The following is an 18,996-nucleotide window of genomic DNA, read 5'->3' as shown; positions in this document are numbered from 1 at the left end:
ATAGTTTAAAATCGCTCAGTGTAATAGGACCCTATGGCTCCAACAATACAGACTAAACAAGACACAGAACACACATCCATTCACACGGGCACTCTTGACCCCTTGCCAAGTATTGGGCTATTTAAAGAGTAATTCCATAATTTAATATAATGACATATTGCAAGGATATCCTAAAACATTATGATCAGTGACAGTCTTACCCCTGGTCTGACCCTCTTCAATCTAAAGGACAAAGGGGCAAAGGTCCTTTCGTTACTTGTTCTGCACAGCAGCACTCCAAGTAACCTGCTGTGCAGGAAAGTGTATCACAGTTTCATTCAGGTAATTTGGGCTATTCCCTGTCCTGTGGCTTACCAGAGTGTCCCTATGCAGTCAGAATCAGTGACTGCAATTTGGGCCTTTCATTCTAAGGAATAATACGGCCTCCACCATTCAGTATACAATGGCATATTCTAGTTTTATTTTAGAAAAGTGTTTCATAGGTCTTTATTACAAATGTTGCTTACTTTTGCTTGTACAATCTTTAGTTTGTTGTATGATCTCTTATTTTCTGTTTTTTTCACGGCTTATATGATTCTCTCTAGCAGACAGCCTTGTATATGATCTCCTCTCTCTCTAGTCTGTGTGAACTATTCACCATGGTTTCTCTACCCCTGTCTAGTCTTGGAGATTATGTGTGCCACCCTCCCCATCTCTGTTGCTATCTCTTAAGGTCCCCCTACACTTTATACTCCTGATGTTGCTAATGCTGGCCATCAGTATAAAGTGTATAGGGCTCTCTTGAGACTTCTACAGATGATGATGGTGGAATTAGGGGTTGGGCAAAATGGACAATCACTGCCCGACCCCTTTATTCTTAGTAAGATAAGCCACCGCCAGAGTAGTCTTGCTGCAGCCCACAGAGAAAACAGGAGCGATCATCTGTGTTAAACCTGCCTGTGTATGGGGAACATGGAAGAGTCACCATCTATTTGACATTCTCATTCTCGCGGATAACTTCCCGCGGATTACGCCGCTTGCCCCCGCACGCTCCTGCTTGACTCTCCGCCCTTTCCATAGACTCCATTCTATGCTCAGGCGGATGTGCACATACCCTCAAAATGTACCTATCACTTCGGTAGCAGCTCAATGATAGGAAATTTTTAATGGAGACTATTTAGAAAGGAGCTTCATTTGGAATTCAGGAAACAATTCAACAATAAAAACAATTAGTACAAATGTGAACAGCAGTCCGTGCATTAGCCTAGGGCCTTGAGATTGTGTTAAATTTCTTTAATTGTATGGTCGTAAATCTTTGTGTGTGTTACTACAGTCTAGAGGACATGACCAGTTTTTCTTATCTCAGACAGGAAATCTCTATGATTCATTTATTTCCAGAAAACAATTGCCTATGGGCATTGTACTGTCTACAGATACAGATCTGAGAGCAATCCAATCTCTATAGTCAGTCTGATATCAAGGCTATATAATATTGCTTTATCTCGTATGTTCCGTATGTTCTGTAAAACCCTTTATATAACTGCAGTGATACTTTATAGAATCTAGCACAAGTGATGTCTCTGTAAAGGTGCTGGCACTTCACATATATTCCGAGAAGATTTATGTGTGTGGAATGTGGAGCTTTCCCCTCTGCAGCCCAGTGCTAAAGCTGACAAGGGCATAGCATTGCCTGTCACTGGGATGAGCAACAGAAAATCTCACACACATAACTTAGGCTCAAGAATCCTCATGTCCATAGGAAAGGGCACAGGAGCTCACTAAGGGCAGGACCTATGAGATGTGTGACTATTTGTTTATGTGTGTCATGAAAGAGCTATTTGTTACTGTCTTCTTTGTCATCTGTGAAATATTGCTTCCTGGTGGTGCCTGGGTGGTGGACATGTGGATATGAAGCAGTGGTCAGATTCTTTCCTAATTCCACCTTTAGCTTTTCTGGTTGCTGATTGACCTTTGTTCTTGGCGTTTATTGAGACCATTAAGATGTTAGTATACACCAAAACTGAACCGGTTTGACTGAGATGTATCAATAGACAGAAATTATGTAACTTACTCAATCCCATGAGTCAGTGTTGAGTGCCCTCTGCTGTTCCAATATTGCACATATCTAATGTATGATGTATGTACATATCTAGTAAGTGAACGCTTGCATCCAAGGCTGGGACATGGTTAAGTGTTTTTACCACTGACGTCTCCAGCAGGAGCCAAGGTGAGCCGTAAATTGTTCTGTAACGTCAGGGTACCAGTGATTTATTGTGATCAAACATTCTGTTCATAGCAACCGAGTTAATGTTCTCTGGGACACAAGCGGTGCGTTTGCTTGTAGTGAATGTGCAAATGTAGCATAATTACCCTTAAATATTACATATTTTTTGATGGATGGTTGGATTTCACTAGATTATCTAGTTATAAATAACTAAAGTTAATGCTTCAAATGATCCCTAAAAACCAAGATATATCTACCATAAGGACCAATATAACCAATAATATCACCATACAGTGTCTATATAGTGGTGAAATACTAGTATTATACTGACAGGGTATAATACAGCTGTAAACCTAATATAAGCTATTACAGTACTGTTACATCCAGTGATTGGCATGTCTTTTCTAATCAGAGCTATTAAATTTCCCTTTTCTTCTCCATCCAGATCCATCCAAAAATAGTGGTTCCTTACTGCCCCACTAGAGTAATTGTGCCCGCTTTTGTGTCACAGAACATGTGCTCCCTCTGTACAACCCCCCCCACAGTGATGAAGTGTCATGTATGCCCCCCACAGTAATAGTCAGTAATAGTACACCTGGACACACTAAAGGTGCTGCCCACTAGTATTGGTGTCAACTTGTATTAATGCCCCATAGTGCCTCCTGCTCAGTGTTCATGTCTTTCACTAAGTAACTATATATTAAAAATGCCCCCACTTAGTAATAATGAAACTCTAGCACTCTCTACTAATGTCCTCTAGTGCCCCCTCACATAATAATGCCTCCTTGGTGCTCTCCACTGTCCCTAGTACTAAGCCACTTGTAAATAATGCTCCCTAATTACCCCACATAATAATGCTCCCCCCCCACGTAATAATATTGTCTCCCTATTGCTGTCTACTCAGTATAAATGCCCAGAGTTAGCACTGCCCCTGTAAGCAACAGACTATCTAGCCTTATTTTAAATAAAACGTTATTTATCATGTTTTATTATAGTGGAAATTGTCAGTCATCCATCATTTTATTATTTTCCTTTATTTTGTGGTCAACTTGTTCCAAAATGCAATAGGCTTAAGGCCGGGGTGAAAGAAACTCTCTTAATGCCTTCATGGTCCTTACATTTTGACATGATTTCAGCTGGGTGATAATTCTTTTAATTGTCTCCAGTCACACATACTAAAAATGTTCATTGTCCCCATGGCCCCTACAACATTACTAGCAGCCCTAACACAGTCCAATTTGCTGTGCAAAGGAATTCAAGGTAAATCATTTCAGTTTTTATAGTCAATAAATTGCACTTCCCTTCTTTATAGGAAAAGTCCTACGAAAACAAAAAAATCATCGGCAGTCAGAGGGGTGTGGGAACATGATAAAGAAAGTATACTTACCCATCCCTCTGCCCCAGCAGCACTGCCTCGCTGATCTCTGACAGCCACCGGCATCCTGCAGCTCCTGCTGCTGCAATGACATGAACTTGGTTGATCAAATAGACGCTGAGCCAATCACTAACTAGTTGAATAACCAATCCATCAGCGGGCCGTGATGTTGCAGCAACGGCAGCCGTAGTAGTAGCCGGACTATGACAATCCAGGAAGCTGGCTGAATATGACATCCGGCGGCTGTCCGACAGTGGTGAGTGCGGCTCTACAGGGGCACGGGGATGGGTAAGTATACTTTCTTTATTGTGTTCCCGCACCCCCCTGCTTGCCGGTGATTTTTTATTTTCATGGCATTTCTCCTTTAAGGGTCCTTTTACGCTATATACAAGTTGATCACACCATTTACACAATCCCGTTGCCAGGAGTGAACAACCGCAAGCGCGATTACTTGATTATTTGTGCAGCCCTTCACTTCTATAACTGCCGACAGCACCTCCCCTGTTCACATGGGGCAATAATTGTCAGGTTTTGCTGATAATCTTCAGGGCCTTAAATCATTCATGTTTCCTAGTATTATGCTGATTTAACTCTACTGCTCAAATAGATCAGAAAAGCAATAGTTAATATATAGGATAAAGGGAAGTGGTTGCACAGACCTGGGTGCAACATCATCAATAAAATTATTGTTGTCAAACATCTTATATTCTACAATAATTTACAATTCGATTCAATCAGTCCGTTGGTGTGTTTTAGCTAGTACACTGATATGTCGAGTATAGACAGCGCCTGCCCACGCCTATTTGCACAGGTACTATAACGGTTTATTGGTAACTGGTCTATCTTGTTTAGACAACACCCTGAGTTAGCAATTGCTAAGAATAATGGTTTTAACTGTCTTATGGTTCACAAGTAGAAATACGAGTTTTGACTTGTTTCACCAGTATAACATCTCCTATTGCACAGATATCGCTGCTATGCTCATCATTGTTGTTTCAACATTTTGAAAGACAACAATCAATCGACATTGTGCATGTCGGCTGATCATTGTCTTCTATTACACTAAGCGACTATCGTCCGTAATGGTCGGTATCGGCCGAATACGGCTGATGATCGCTTTGTGTAATAGGGCCTTTAGTGTGATTGCCCTAATCACCCCTTTATTTACATGAATAGATTTCGAATCCAACTCATCATAACAAAATAATTTATCTGTTTCCTATAGTGAAGTCTGTTCTCTGATTGCCAGTTTCACCCAGTTTATGTTACCAATTAATAACATAAAACATGAAAACTGCCAAGAAACTTGATCAGGTTGAGTAGCTTTCGGATGTTTTTCCAGATTCTATTGTCATCGTCCGCTTTCTGAAACCTCCAAAAAGTCAACACGGCCTCTTTTGTATGCTAAAAGACCATGTTGACTTTTTGAAGGTTTCTAAAAAGGACAATGACAACAGAATTTGGAAAAACATCCCAAAGCTGCTCAACCTGATCAAGTTTCTCAGCTGTATCGTGTGCAGATATAAGGGAAGTATGGGTGGTTCATTCTTAAATTCCCTGTAGTCTCCAAATGGTAACTAAATACACTACACGTCTGAGTATAGCTAAATACATCAAGTAACACTACTACTTAGGATTACTACTTAGGGTGGTATTACATGGGACGATTTTTCAGCGATTAATGATCTCTATGATAAACGATCTTAACTCGTTCACCCTATTATACAGGACGATGATCGTTACTGTTACGGTTGTTCTTGCGCTCGTTCTTTCCTGGCTGACAGACCAGGGAACGACCGACCAACATGTTATTACAACGGATGGAGTTTGAACAATTTTTGAACAATCAATGATATAAATAGGTCAAGATTCTATGAAACGATCAATGATTTCCTGTTGGTCGTTTAATCGTTGCCTGCTATTACACGAAAAAATTTTCTTTCAACTCCGAACAATCCAACGATTTTTCGAACGATAATCGTCCTGTGTAATACAGCCCTAACAGTGGAATCCATCCTTTCAGCTAAAAAAATATACACATATTTTCCACAAAAAATCATAATGTACCCAGATAGAAATGTTGGATTGCTACAGGCAAATATGTAAATGATTGCAGGTTTTGTCTAATTAGACACTGATTCTTGCCACAGAGGGTCATAAAATTACTTTTCCCCTCTGCCCTATAAAAAGGCTCCCAGATGCTACTTCTGGGTAGTGTACCTCTTGTTAAGCAATTGTTGACTGCTAGACTTGCCTCAATGACACACTCAAAGAGATTTTGCTCAGTTGACAGACTTTGGAGGCACCATTGGACTGAGAGAATGAGGAGGTCATTTGGGTAAATCTATAACTCCCCAAAAAGAAAAAAAACATATGCACAAAGAGGTAGCACATCACAAAAAATACTTTATTTATAACATTATAGAAAATATCATGACAAAAAGCTATGCAGGAGTAAAGCAATAAGGGAGACAAACCCCAAACACTACCCTACATTAAAAACACTTAAAATGTCAACATAAGACCTGCCGGCGTACCAGCCAGATCTAAAAAACCACACTGACCCCGGACCATATGGATAATATTGAGATATAACAAAGCTGTCCAAGTAGAGTCCCTGTAACAAGTAACATCACACACACTGTGGTATAGGTATTGGACAGAGAAGTCAAAACGATCACCATATGTAGTCCTACAATATAGAGAGCGGGTCAGATAGGCAAGAGTCACCCCACGCGTTCCGCCGCCAAGCGGCTTCCTCAGGGATGTGGGTAATGGGGTAAGGGGCACACTATATATACATGTAAAACATGTGGAAATAATTCCACATATTTTACATGTTTTACATGTATATATAGTGTGCCCCTTACCCCATTACCCACATCCCTGAGGAATCCGCTTGGCGGCGGAACGCGTGGGGTGACTCTTGCCTATCTGACCCGCTCTCTATATTGTAGGACTACATATGGTGATCGTTTTGACTTCTCTGTCCAATACCTACACCACAGTGTGTGTGATGTTACTTGTTACAGGGACTCTACTTGGACAGCTTTGTTATATCTCAATATTATCCATATGGTCCGGGGTCAGTGTGGTTTTTTAGATCTGGCTGGTACGCCGGCAGGTCTTATGTTGACATTTTAAGTGTTTTTAATGTAGGGTAGTGTTTGGGGTTTGTCTCCCTTATTGCTTTACTCCTGCATAGCTTTTTGTCATGATATTTTCTATAATGTTATAAATAAAGTATTTTTTGTGATGTGCTACCTCTTTGTGCATATGTTTTTTTTCTTTTTGGGGAGTTATGTGTTATTTATATGCATTGGTTTAGCACTCCTTATTTATAGCGGTGCCCACTATTTTTATATATATACTATTTGGGTAAATCTAATCAAGCTGTTAAAAGGTGTTGGGAGCAGTGATCCCATAAGGGCATACACAAATAGTGAATAGGCTCCAAAGAAGAGGATCATTTGATCTGTCGACAAGCACCATCAGCTCCAAGGTTCCTTGTCCGCTTTCCAGACACAGGCAGCCCCTCCATTGCACAACTTGCTCTACCCAGACCATTTCCAGATATTTAGTAGGATGGAATTTGGTATCACGTTGCCCATTATGTCTCCTGACATTAACAGCTAGTCACTTTCCCCTTTGTTTGCAGTGGTGTTGAGAATGAAATAGCTGGACTGCCATGGACTGGAACCGTTTCATCTTTAGTAACAAATACAGGTTCTGTTTGGGACCTGACAAAGATCAGAGTATAGAGGCCTCACGGTGAGCCCATAAATTCTGCTTTTGCTGTGGAGTAACACACTGTCCCAACTGCTGGTGTGATGGTCTGGGGAGCCATTGTATACAACAGTTGATGACCCCTAATACCAGGGGCACTACCAGCTCAGTGATATGTGCAGAACATCCTCCAGCCATATGTGTTGCCTCTCCTGGCATGGCTTCTAGCTGGTATTTTTCAGTATGTTAAGGCTCACCTACACATAGCAAAGGTTCCCCAGAAATGCAACATTTTCTAGGCCTGCCGGGTTACCAAATTATGGCAGTTAAGCACTAATGGCAAGTTAGCAACCTATAACTGTGCAGAATCTACAGGCCCGGCTACAACATCTGTAGGCAAATGTGCTACAGGATGCCAGAACCTGTATGCCCCCATGACCAACGGTATTTCATCTTGTATCCAGACTAGAGGTGCCCAACAAGGTACCACAGCCTCCTTTTAATTGTGTGTTTTCTCCAATAAACTCATCCTTTCACTGCTATATTGTAAATTTCATTTGATTCCAACTACACCTGTTTGATACCTTATAAGTAGAGTATATTGTCTAAAACAAAAATGACCTGATATAGCACAGTTTCTAAAAATTATCAATATTGCCTCTGTATTAGAAATTACAAAATAATCGAGCTGAGGTGAGTATCTAAACATTGTATTGAAAGAAATAACATTGTATTAAGAGAAAGTTTGAGGACCATAGCTCAGGGGCTAGAGGATGTGAGTATGGGAAGTTGTAAACATGTAAACATCAGATTATGACAATTATTATTACTATTACTTTTTGTTATAGTGCCTTTCATACCAGAGTGCTATATAAGCCATTGGGATTTATAGGGATACAGGGATAGAGGACCCTGCCTGCAAGGGCTTACAATGTAGAAGAAAATCTTGCTTCTTCTTTTATTTTTTTTTATTTTTTTCATTTACAAGAATTTGAAGTGTAAACCTATAAAAAAACACACTTACTAAAAACACACAGGTTCCAATAGATACACAAGGATCTACAACCCCACTGATGTGTTCTTGTAAATTAACATTCCTACCCTAGCAAATACCACTTTTTTGCACAGCATGTTTTACCCAGCTGGGGATAAATGCTGAAATATTTTAAGCCCCTAAACGTTTGTCTTTCCATCATGGCGAGTGGATCGAGCATGGAACACAATGGAAATAGCTGAGTGAAGCTCCTATTCTAGCCTTAATTTACAGCTTATTCACTAAAGTCCATTTTTGTTCAACTTCACGCAAATTCCTTTCTGTGAATGCTCAATTGCCGTTTGCCCTTTGTGGCTCTCCTATAAAATGTGCTGGCCTAAGAGCTCTGTTATCTCCTTGGATATACTTGGACATTGATGCATGAATCCATTAAACCACAGAAGCCTTGTGTTTGTTTTGATGGCTCTGGGGTCAGGGGCAGAGACTCTGACACCTTTCCATTAAGTTACCATAGTTCCTATATCCTTCCCCCCCTGAGCACATTCCTCAGAGGATGAGGGGTAAGCCTGCAATATTTCAAGGTAATCCATGGTTCCTTGTCCCTTACCCTAATCTCCTTGTATCTGGTTTCTTTTATTGTCTCCTTATTTGTAATTCCCATCTGGGAGAGTTTTGTTTGCGGGGACAGGTACAGGTTCTGACGGTGAACAACCTACCACCCCCACCTGACTTAAGACAATAATGGAAATCCTGTAGCAAAACACTTTCTGTATCCAAGGTAATGGGAATGCACATTCTTGAGCTATGAGGCATTCTGACCATTTTCACAATGATTAACTCCCGGTGACCTTGGGAATGTCTACACCACTGATAGCCTAAGCGTTGTCTTTCTAGTATCAGTCTATACAATATCATTGGCTGCATGCTTTTCATATTTCAATACAGGGACTTGATTGTAAGGTATCAAGGAGGATTAAGGTGTATAATAAAAGCTGTCTTTTATTTCTATAAATGCTCAAAAAATAAAACCATAGACATAAGATATTCAGCTGCAGATCATTTAGAGATCCAGAAGAGGAATAAGGTCACAGAGTCACAGGTCTGGTTTAAAAAAGTTGTTTAGTTTTTGTTCATCATTCATACAATGCAACGTTTTGGCTGTGTTGCCCTTTATCAAGCACAGTGACCCACCCAGAACGTTGCATTATACAAGTGGTGAACAGTGGTTATATTTATCTGGACCTCTGACCCTGCTGTGACCTTCTTCTATTTATGTACCTGGATTGGCATCCTGGTTGGTCCCATGCGGTTCAGGTGGTCTTCCAGTGCTGGTTTTCCTCTTGGACTTTGTCATTTGCAGATCTAGCTAATTTCAGTAGCATGATAAGTAAAAAATGATCTGCTAGAGTGGCGCTCCCTTACAAAGCCCTAGAGCTAGATGATCCTGCGGCAAGGGCTGCACAGACATCGTTAGCAGGTCAGCGCTCGCTTGCTCCTCGTTCCCCACTTGCTGCTGGGGCTATTATACGCGTCAGCAGCGAGCGGGTAAGAGTTGGAGGCCGTGGGGAGCTGTGTGTGTGTGTGTGTGTGGGGGGGGGCTGCCCAGGTGATCGCTAGATTGTCCAGGCAGCCCCTAGAAGATAGCGGCGGTCTGCTGCCACTGCTCCTATTATACAGAGCAATGGCAGCATATCGCTGCTATGGTCTTTCAAAATGTGGAAAGACACTGAAAGACAATGATCAGCCGACATTGTGCATGTAGGCTGATCGTTGTCTTTTATTAAATAAGCCATTATCAGCTGTAACAGTCAGTATCGGCCGAATATGGCTAATTATCGCTTTGTGTAATAGGGCCTTAAAGGGGTACTCCGGCGGGGGGGGGCACTTTTTTGATGGGACCATCGTCCACTCACCTCCCCGGTTCCAGCGGCGGGTCCCGCATCGCGGCGCTCCGGTGCCCGGCCGCTTCCTGGGGTCTGACGCCGCCCGAGACGCTACGTCTCAGGTCCACTCAGCCATTCAGTGAAGGAGGCAGGATCTGAGCAAACTTGACACGGATCCCGCCTCCTTCACTGAGTGGCTGAGCTGACCTGAGACGTAGCGTCTCGGGCGGCGTCAGACACCAGAAAGCGGCCGGGAACCGGGGACCGGAGCGGCCCAATTCGGGACCCGCCACTGGAACCGGGGAGGTGAGTGGACGTCTTTTTCCTCAGCCACCCCCAGCCAGTGAACAAATGATTGCTCACTCCTCAGGTGAACTTCGTCTTTATTACACGGGGCAGAATCTGCCCAACTCGGCATATAATCGCTCCGTGTAATAGGCCCTTTAAAGTAGATGGATCTGGCAATGGGGTGTAGGAAAAAATGTCATGTTTATGACCAGCCTAAAAGCCATTTTTTACACAACCTAACCTGAATCTCCAAAGAAGCATCGATCAGCAATCCTGAGGATAGCTTATCAGTCCATTGTGACCGGAAAACCCCTTTAATAAAAGTCATGTACATAATCACATATTACTTTACACTCTGTCTTCAATGGTTTTTATAGAGGATTAGGGTATTTTTTTGCCCTAGGACCATTGAAAATCACAATAATTATTATTTTTACCCGCTGCCTAGTAAGGTCACTAATCTTTAGTTTCCTGGATGTTGTATTTAGCTTATAGAGGATTTTCCAGCCTGGACACAATTGTAGGAAATTCTCAGCTCTGAGAACTCAATATTCTGTCCTGGGATTTAGATGGCTACTTACAGGATGCAAGTGATTTTATTGCACTGCATACTGATCAAATATGTTTCATGCTTAAATTGTCATTATATTCTATGGCAAAGCAGCATAGAGTATCCGTTATTATCGAGACTACAACACACAGGCATCCAGATACCTCATACTCAGCCAAATTAACAAATTCTAGAATGTTTGATAAGAATCATTCTTGCTTCTAAAAGTAGCATTAGACAGAAACATGTACTTGGCAGGTCAAATGGTTGTAGTATGTTACGGTTGGCTCCGTCATCAAAGCTGATATTAATATATGGGGATATTCTGTACTGCTTATAAATTGCAGCTATTTTTCTTTCTGTTCCCTAACTAAGATAAGTAATAAGCTCATATATTCAACAAAACCAACTTCCCCTCTATATCTGAAGGTCTAACAATTTTTGTCTTTGATGTTTTGCCCATTGCAATGTTAAACATTGTTTCCTGTCACGACTGCTCAGGCTACCAGCCAATGTATTCTATTCTTTTATGCCGGGCAGATAGTATACTATGTTGTATTGAATAATTATACATGATACTAAACATGGATAGTTTTATTCCGTTACTTGTCTTGTGGTAGTGGCTCAATGATACAGTACCCAAATATTTGCTATCTAGTAGTATAGTGCACAACAGTCCCTTTTTACCACTTACCGCAATGTCATGTCTGTGATAGAAAAGAACATAGTTCCCAGTTTTTAGTGGTTTACTGACTATGGCTATGATCACACAGCATTTTTTTCCTCTTCGTTTTTGAAAAGAAGAAATGACTTCCATCATTTTGAGTTAAAAATGATGTCCATCATTTTGCTGTTTTGCCATTTCGCAATTTGGAATGATGGATGTTAGTACATTATTCTAGTTTGGGTTTAATAATTGGCCTTTGGGTCTGTCTTTAATTGAAAAGTCCTTCGACGGTGAAAAAAGAAAAACTGTGTGTGAACAACCAAAAAATAATGTGCGCTGTTTGCAAAAGACGTCCGAAAATAATTGACAAACGTCATTTTATGCATTTTATACATTGTTTGCATTGGATGTCCGTCATTCAGCATTGAAGTCAACTGCATTGCGGCAAAGGGGGACGTCTTTTTAAATAAAAAAGGTTGCTGCCTTTTCTCTTTTTTTTGATGTTGTGTGAACATAGCCCATGGGTGCAATCGCTGGAAAAACAACCACAAAACCACTGAAAGCTCTTGTAAGCATTACCTCAGTCTGCTCAGACTGAAAATTAACTCGGTCTTGGTGATTAAGGGGGTACGTCTGCGATTTTATTTCTTTTTCAGATCAAGTGGTGTCCAAAAGTTATATAGATTTGTAATAAAAGCTACACTGTGATCAAGTAAAAAAAAATATTATTATTATTTTTATAATTCTATTTTTTTCTGGTTATTCCTGATATTCCAGTGACTTAGTAGTTATACCTTGTAATCCAATGGTTTAGTTGTCATCTTGCATTTCAGTGTTACCATTCTTATAGACTTAAAGAATTATTCCAGCAGCAAAAAGAATATTTTATTGACTCAGTGATTGGCTGACTGGACATTTCCTACCACAGGAAATGGTCCCTCTTAGCTTCAGCCACTGCTGAGTGCAATGGCAAATGAGCTGGGAAATTAACACTGGGAAGCCAAAAACTTTACACTGGGAAGTTGGCACCTTAGTCTAAAAGCTAATGTTGCATAGCAAATTAAATATAGTGGAAGAGTTAGTGTACATTTTCATGTGCATCTGTTGCAAATTTGATGCAATATTTAGAAATTTAGTTATATAGGTTTACACAGAATCAGATCAGCATTTTTAAGTGACTACTGTGCAGTTACATCCAATGACTCACATAGGGTGTCACATAGAGTTGTTCACTTCTCCTATCTAACTAGACTGTATCATCTTGAAGACATCTCCCAACCATGAATCCTCTCTCCAGAACCTGCCAGAGAAACATTTTAGGTTTCTTGTTACAGTATACATAGTAGTTAAGCCACTCTGTGCCCATATATAGTTTGAAGGCCCCCCTGCCCCCTCCAGGATTCGCCTAGTATTATAGCTAACCCCTCCTCAACTAAGGATGCCCTTAGTTTTATAGTTAAAGTGTACATGTTGTTTTGCAAAACTTTTGACATGTCATAAAACATAATTGAGCTCTATGGAGCCCGACTGATAATGCTGACACCAAGCGGGAGAAGATGCACTCACCTTTCCTCTCCTCCATTGCTGGCCGGCCTCTTCATCTTCCTGTGGTCTCTGGCGGAGCTTGCAGGTCTTCTCCTACAGGAGAGGAAATTACATCATAGCATGTGGCCTACCGAGGAAAATGAGCACCACTCTGGTGTACAGGAGCAGGGAGTTCCTGTTTCTGTACATACATTACGTAGTGTGCTACAAAGCGTCCATAGAGAAGCCAAGATTCCCTGCACCGGTACAGTAGTGAGTGGTGATGTGTACATGGTACGCATCACCACTCACTTTACACCCTTAGGGGGCAAAATTTTGTGCCCCAAGGAATTCTGTGCCCGAGGCAACCACCCCCCAAACCATTGCCCCCTCCAGAGGAGGACACAGCTACAGTGGGCTTTGCCAGACACCGTTCAGAGATCCCTAAGTGGGTGGATGGCGCAACTTAAAGGGTCCCGGGCACCAGTAAAGAATAGTGGATGCCAGTAGCTGAAGGGTCCAGGGAAGGTTAATATGGTTTTCTTTTTTCTTATTACAGCCCCTGGAGTGTGAATGCCCCTTTGGGCTATGTTCCCAGTATGTGAGAGTACTTAAGTACCGGCCGGATGATCTTTCCGGCCGCAGTGTTTTGATGTGGGCCCGCATCAGAACTTCCTATAGCGCTCAATGAACTGACAGGGCTTTCTGTGGCTGCAATTCACTGAATTGTGGCCGCAGAAAACTGATATGTCAGTTCTTTGCTGCGCCGCATAAGAACCTGGCCGGAGCATATACTATGTGTATACGGTCCGGCCGGGATCCCATAGCAGTAAAGGCAACAAATGACAACAGCGGCCGTACTTTTACGTAGTGTGAACATATCCTTAAACTGTACATTAATTTGTAAGATGAATGCTTTTCTCCTCTTAAATGTCTTCCTTTAGGGTCCATTTAAACAGAAGGATTATCTGACCAATTATCTGCCAAAGATTTGAAGCCAAAGCCAGGAATGGATTTGAAAAGAGGAAAAATCTCAGTCTTTCCTATTTGACTGGATCTCTGTTTATAGTCTGTTCCTGGTTTTGGCTTCAAATCTTCTCAGATAATCTGCCAGATAATCTTTTTGTGTAAATGGACCCATAGATCAAACAATCAGAAACAACCTAATCTGGTGTTCTTTTTTAAGCCCCTATTACACCTGGCGATGCAGAGGAGTAAACAGGCGATGTCAGTGCTCGCTTGCTCCTTGGTCCCTGCTTGCTGCCGGCACTATTACACGCGTGGGCAGCAAGCGGGTAAGAGCTGGGGGGGGGGGGGTGGTGCAGGGAGCTGCGGGGAGGCTGCCTGGGTGATCGCTAGATCGTCCGGGAAGCCCATAGAAAATAGCAGCGGTCTGCTGCCACCGCTCCTATTCCGCGGTGCGACGGCTGCATATCGTTGCTATCTTAGTCGTTTGTCTTTCAAAATGTTGACAGACAACGATCAGCCAACACTGTTCATGTCGGCTGATTGTTGTCTTCTACTACACAAGAAGATTATTGGCCGTTACAGCTGATATCGGACGAATATCCGATATCCGATAATCGTTTAGTGTAATAGGGCCTTAAAACATGTTGTAGATAAACTACTGCTACCCGATTACAGTTTATCCTTTAAAAAGGGAAGATAAGAGATAAAATAAGACCAGCCTTACAACTCTGAAAAACGCAGGCCACACACATTGCAGTTATTCATAAGCAAGAGATTCAAAGAACTTAAAGAATTATTGTAAAAAAAAACAGGTCATTGTCAGGGTCCTTTCATTTTTCTTTAGTTCGCAGATGTTTGTATTTGTTTCAATGTCTGTTTTTTTAGTTTTACAGCTTCCCTAGAATATAATGTGCTGCAGAAGATGCTGCTGCCTTATCAATAAAAGTTATTACAATTTTTTATTTATCAGGATCTGTTAAACTTCTTTGGTGGCTTCCAGCTGACCTACAACTGAGTCAATTGTGAGGAGGGTGAAAATTGGAAAAGTAAAGTTCTTCCCCATGTTTTTCTATTCTTTCCATAAGATTAAATGGCATTATAAAAACATCTACCATATGAAATGACCATTTTAATGTATTATTAACCATTTCCACTGTTGTCAAGGGTGTAGCTGCAGCAGGTGCAGTGATAGCGGTTGCATCTGGGCCCTACTGTCATAGGGAACCCAAAGTCCACCTAACAAATAATAAAATTCCAGTATTGTAAATGGCACATGGTAGATAGGGAATAGGGAGGAGCAAATCGTTCATCTAAATGAAGTGAAGCTCTTTGTTTCATCACCTAGTCAGCTGGCTGTCAGCGCTGCTTCGCTCCCTGGCACTCCTCCGAGGATGCTGGGAAAAGCACTTTTCCCAGTTTCCCAGGATTGGATCCAGCTTCTCCCCACACTCGGGGTGGAGCGTCAGAGAGCAGAGCAGCGCTGACAGGCAGCCGACTTGATGAGCGGAGCGCTGATCAAGCGAAGCACTTCACTTTGTTTAGATGAGCTTGCTTGTAGATGTTGCAGGAGTCAGGATTATTAAAGGTTGTCCAGTGAGAAGAAGATGAATAAAGCCTTCTGTTAGTCAGTACTCACTTTCTGAGTTTTCACGTCTCGGAAGTAAGCTTTGTTAGCTACTTCATTTGTTAGGTCATTTGTCATTACTTCTTTAGCCAGAATTTTTTTTTCAGTTTGTAGACAAACAAATGTGCAACAGTACTCCAGTCAGACCCTGGCATACTTTTTTAGCCAAGCTTTCTTAGCAGAAAAAAGCACACAAAGAATTGTGCAAGAATCATCAAGGCCTGTGCGCTAATGATAAATGTTGCACATGGAATGGAGGTGTTTGTGCAGCAAGGGAAAACTGCACAAGTGCAAGAATAAAGTAGTGCAGATAATAAAGCTGGCAGAAGCATCAGATTTAGGCCGGATTAGCTGACCATCTAATAATGATTTATTCTGTAAAAGATTTGCAACATTTTACAATAACTGTGAAAATATGTTGTGTGGATTCCCATGTCTAATGCATTCTTAATGTGAGAATTTCCATAGGGTGGGTCTGGGGACGGAAAATATTACTAAATGCAATGCAAAATAATAAACAGTTAAATATTTGAGTCCAGAAGCATAGCTTGGAGGAACCATAAGGAGCCACGCAGCAAGCCTCTGGCTCTGTATGATGTGCTTGTGCTCTGTCATGTGTATGAGCAGTTTTGTTATATTTGTATAATAAGATTTTTTGTTACTGTTCAGCAATTTTGGCCATAAATTTATCTTTAAGTATATAAGTTTTCCAATACTAGATAAACATAGCTGCTTTTTTCCTAAGATAGTGCCGCTGTAATTGGGCTGTGTCTGGTATTACTACATGGCTACATTCAATGCAATACCATACACAAAATGATCTTATCCTGGATAAACCCTTAAATCCTGGCAGGACCCTACCAACATGATCTGGTTCCTCATTTTCCAACTTTCTTTGTCTGTACTAACCTACTTGTATACTACTAAGCTGACACTCGCAGAAGCCTCTCTGCTAGCACAGCAGACTCCCTGGCATTAGTCATTATTATCTCTACTATATAAATCAACATGTATTTTAGGATTATTGGTCCTTTAAGGAGACCATTGCTACCTTAAATGAGCACAGTTCAGTCATTATCAGTGTCTTCTCACAAAGTATCACTTATCTGAATACAGTATAAGTACATATGAGTAGTGATTCATTGGAATCTTTCTACTGATATACATTTATTATCACCAATTATTATTAGTGCAATGGCTGTACTTTCTTGTGATAAACTTGAAACTGTAACCAACAAATGCTGACAACATAGAAGGCTATGGAAACAGACAAAGGGTTAACAATTAGAAGGAAACCTCAGGAAGACACTCCAACACCCAACAGCTTATAAATCACCCTGTATGTTGATTATACTCCAGGTTCCGCTCCCAGCCATATCAACTTAGATTTCAATTTTATTTTCTATAGCTGGGAGTTTGCACCCCACCCCAAATACACACTGATAACATCTCTGCCCTTTGTCACTTGGCTGGTCCAACCACCATTTCAAGGTGTGTTTCATTTACCAAGGGGCGTAGCAAAGAGGAGGCTGGAGGGGCATTTTCCCCACATGTTCTCTAGCATTGCAAATAATGCAGACTTCACCTGGTGTAGTGTATTTTATGACATACACTAATGCTGCGTTTACGCGTTTGCACGATAACGATCGAATTTGAATGATAATCGTACGTGTAAACGCAGCGAACGATTAAACGAAGAGCGAGAAATCGTTCATTTTGATCTTACAACATAAGTTGTTAAATTGTCGTTCGCAAAAAATTCGCAGATCGTTCCGTGTAAACAGACGTTCACCGATTTAGCGTATGTGCGAGATAGGCTTAAGCGATCGCAAAACGATTTTTCCATACGATATATTGTTCTGTCTAAACGCTGATCGTTATTAAAAAATAAACGTTACTTCGAAATTGTTAATCGTACGATCGGGCGAATTATCGCTCCGTGTAAACGCAGCATAAGAGTCCATTTACACAGAAAGATTATCTAACAGATAATCTGCCAAAGATTTAAAGCCAAAGCCAGGTACAGGCTATAAAAAGAGATCAGGTCATAAAGGAAAGCCTGAGATTTCTCCTCTTTTCCATTCCTGGCTTTGGCTTCAAATCTTTGGCAGATAATCTGTCAGATTATCTTTCTGTGTAAATGGACCCTTATAAGCAGGAGCTGAGGATATGTTCGGCAATGAAATGATGCATTGACACAATGAAAGTGCATTATGGGCCCGCAGCTGTCCAAAATGTGGTATTTTTCCAAAGAGTGATTATTCATTTGTGTACACTATGTACATGCACACATAGGCATATTCATCAGTCATGCTTATAAATAAGAAACATTCATCACAACCACTGCAATATAAGAGAAATATCCATCCCGAACTGGGAGATCGGGATGGATATGCAGCAACAGTCCATATAAAACCTGCCAGGAGTTGTGTGATTCTGACCTCTCGGAGCTCTGCTGTATAACAATGTGTTCAGTCCAATGGAAAAATACAGATGTACAGCGGCACTAACCATGCGGTAAAACTTGGGTCTTTATTCATAAGTAAATCCATACATAGGAGACATAGACAAAGCGGGAGCGTCCGACTTGAGGTGAAGGCCGTTTCATCCTTGTGCGCTTTCTCAAGCCTAGTGTCACTAGGCTTGAGAAAGAGCGAAACGGACCGTCGCGTCTAGTGGGATGCTCCCGCTTTGTCTATGTCTCCTATGTATGGGTTTACTTATGAATAAAGACCCAAGTTTTACCAAATGGTCAGTGCCGGTGTACATCTCTATTTCTCCATTGGGTTATTCATCACAACCATGCACGCAACACTATGGTGGGCATATTACTGGTAAGCTAGCCCACAGTAATTCTGCAGCTGATTGGCTCAATAAGCTGACTGACAAATGACATGTAAGGCTGGGTTCACACTGCCATTTTGCCCTATGTTTAGAGTGTATGCAGAAAAAGATCCAGATATACATGATGAGGGTCTCCATTAGTGAGATGGTGGCTTCCCTTTGTGTTTTTATTTCGATGTTCTCATTATGAATCCCATTTGCTTGTTTGTCCATCTTTAGTCATTTACTTTCTACTCTTTGCTTCTGCCTTGGTTCTGGGGCCTACTTGTTGTTTCTGCTAGGGAACATTAGTCCAGGGTATTCATAGGGACATTTGTAGGCACAGCAAGGCTTACTGGTGTCAGTCTCC

The sequence above is a fragment of the Dendropsophus ebraccatus genome, chromosome 5 (genome assembly GCF_027789765.1).
Source record: "Dendropsophus ebraccatus isolate aDenEbr1 chromosome 5, aDenEbr1.pat, whole genome shotgun sequence".
Classification (NCBI taxonomy): domain Eukaryota; kingdom Metazoa; phylum Chordata; class Amphibia; order Anura; family Hylidae; genus Dendropsophus; species Dendropsophus ebraccatus.
Note: the sequence above shows the minus strand (reverse complement) of the source record.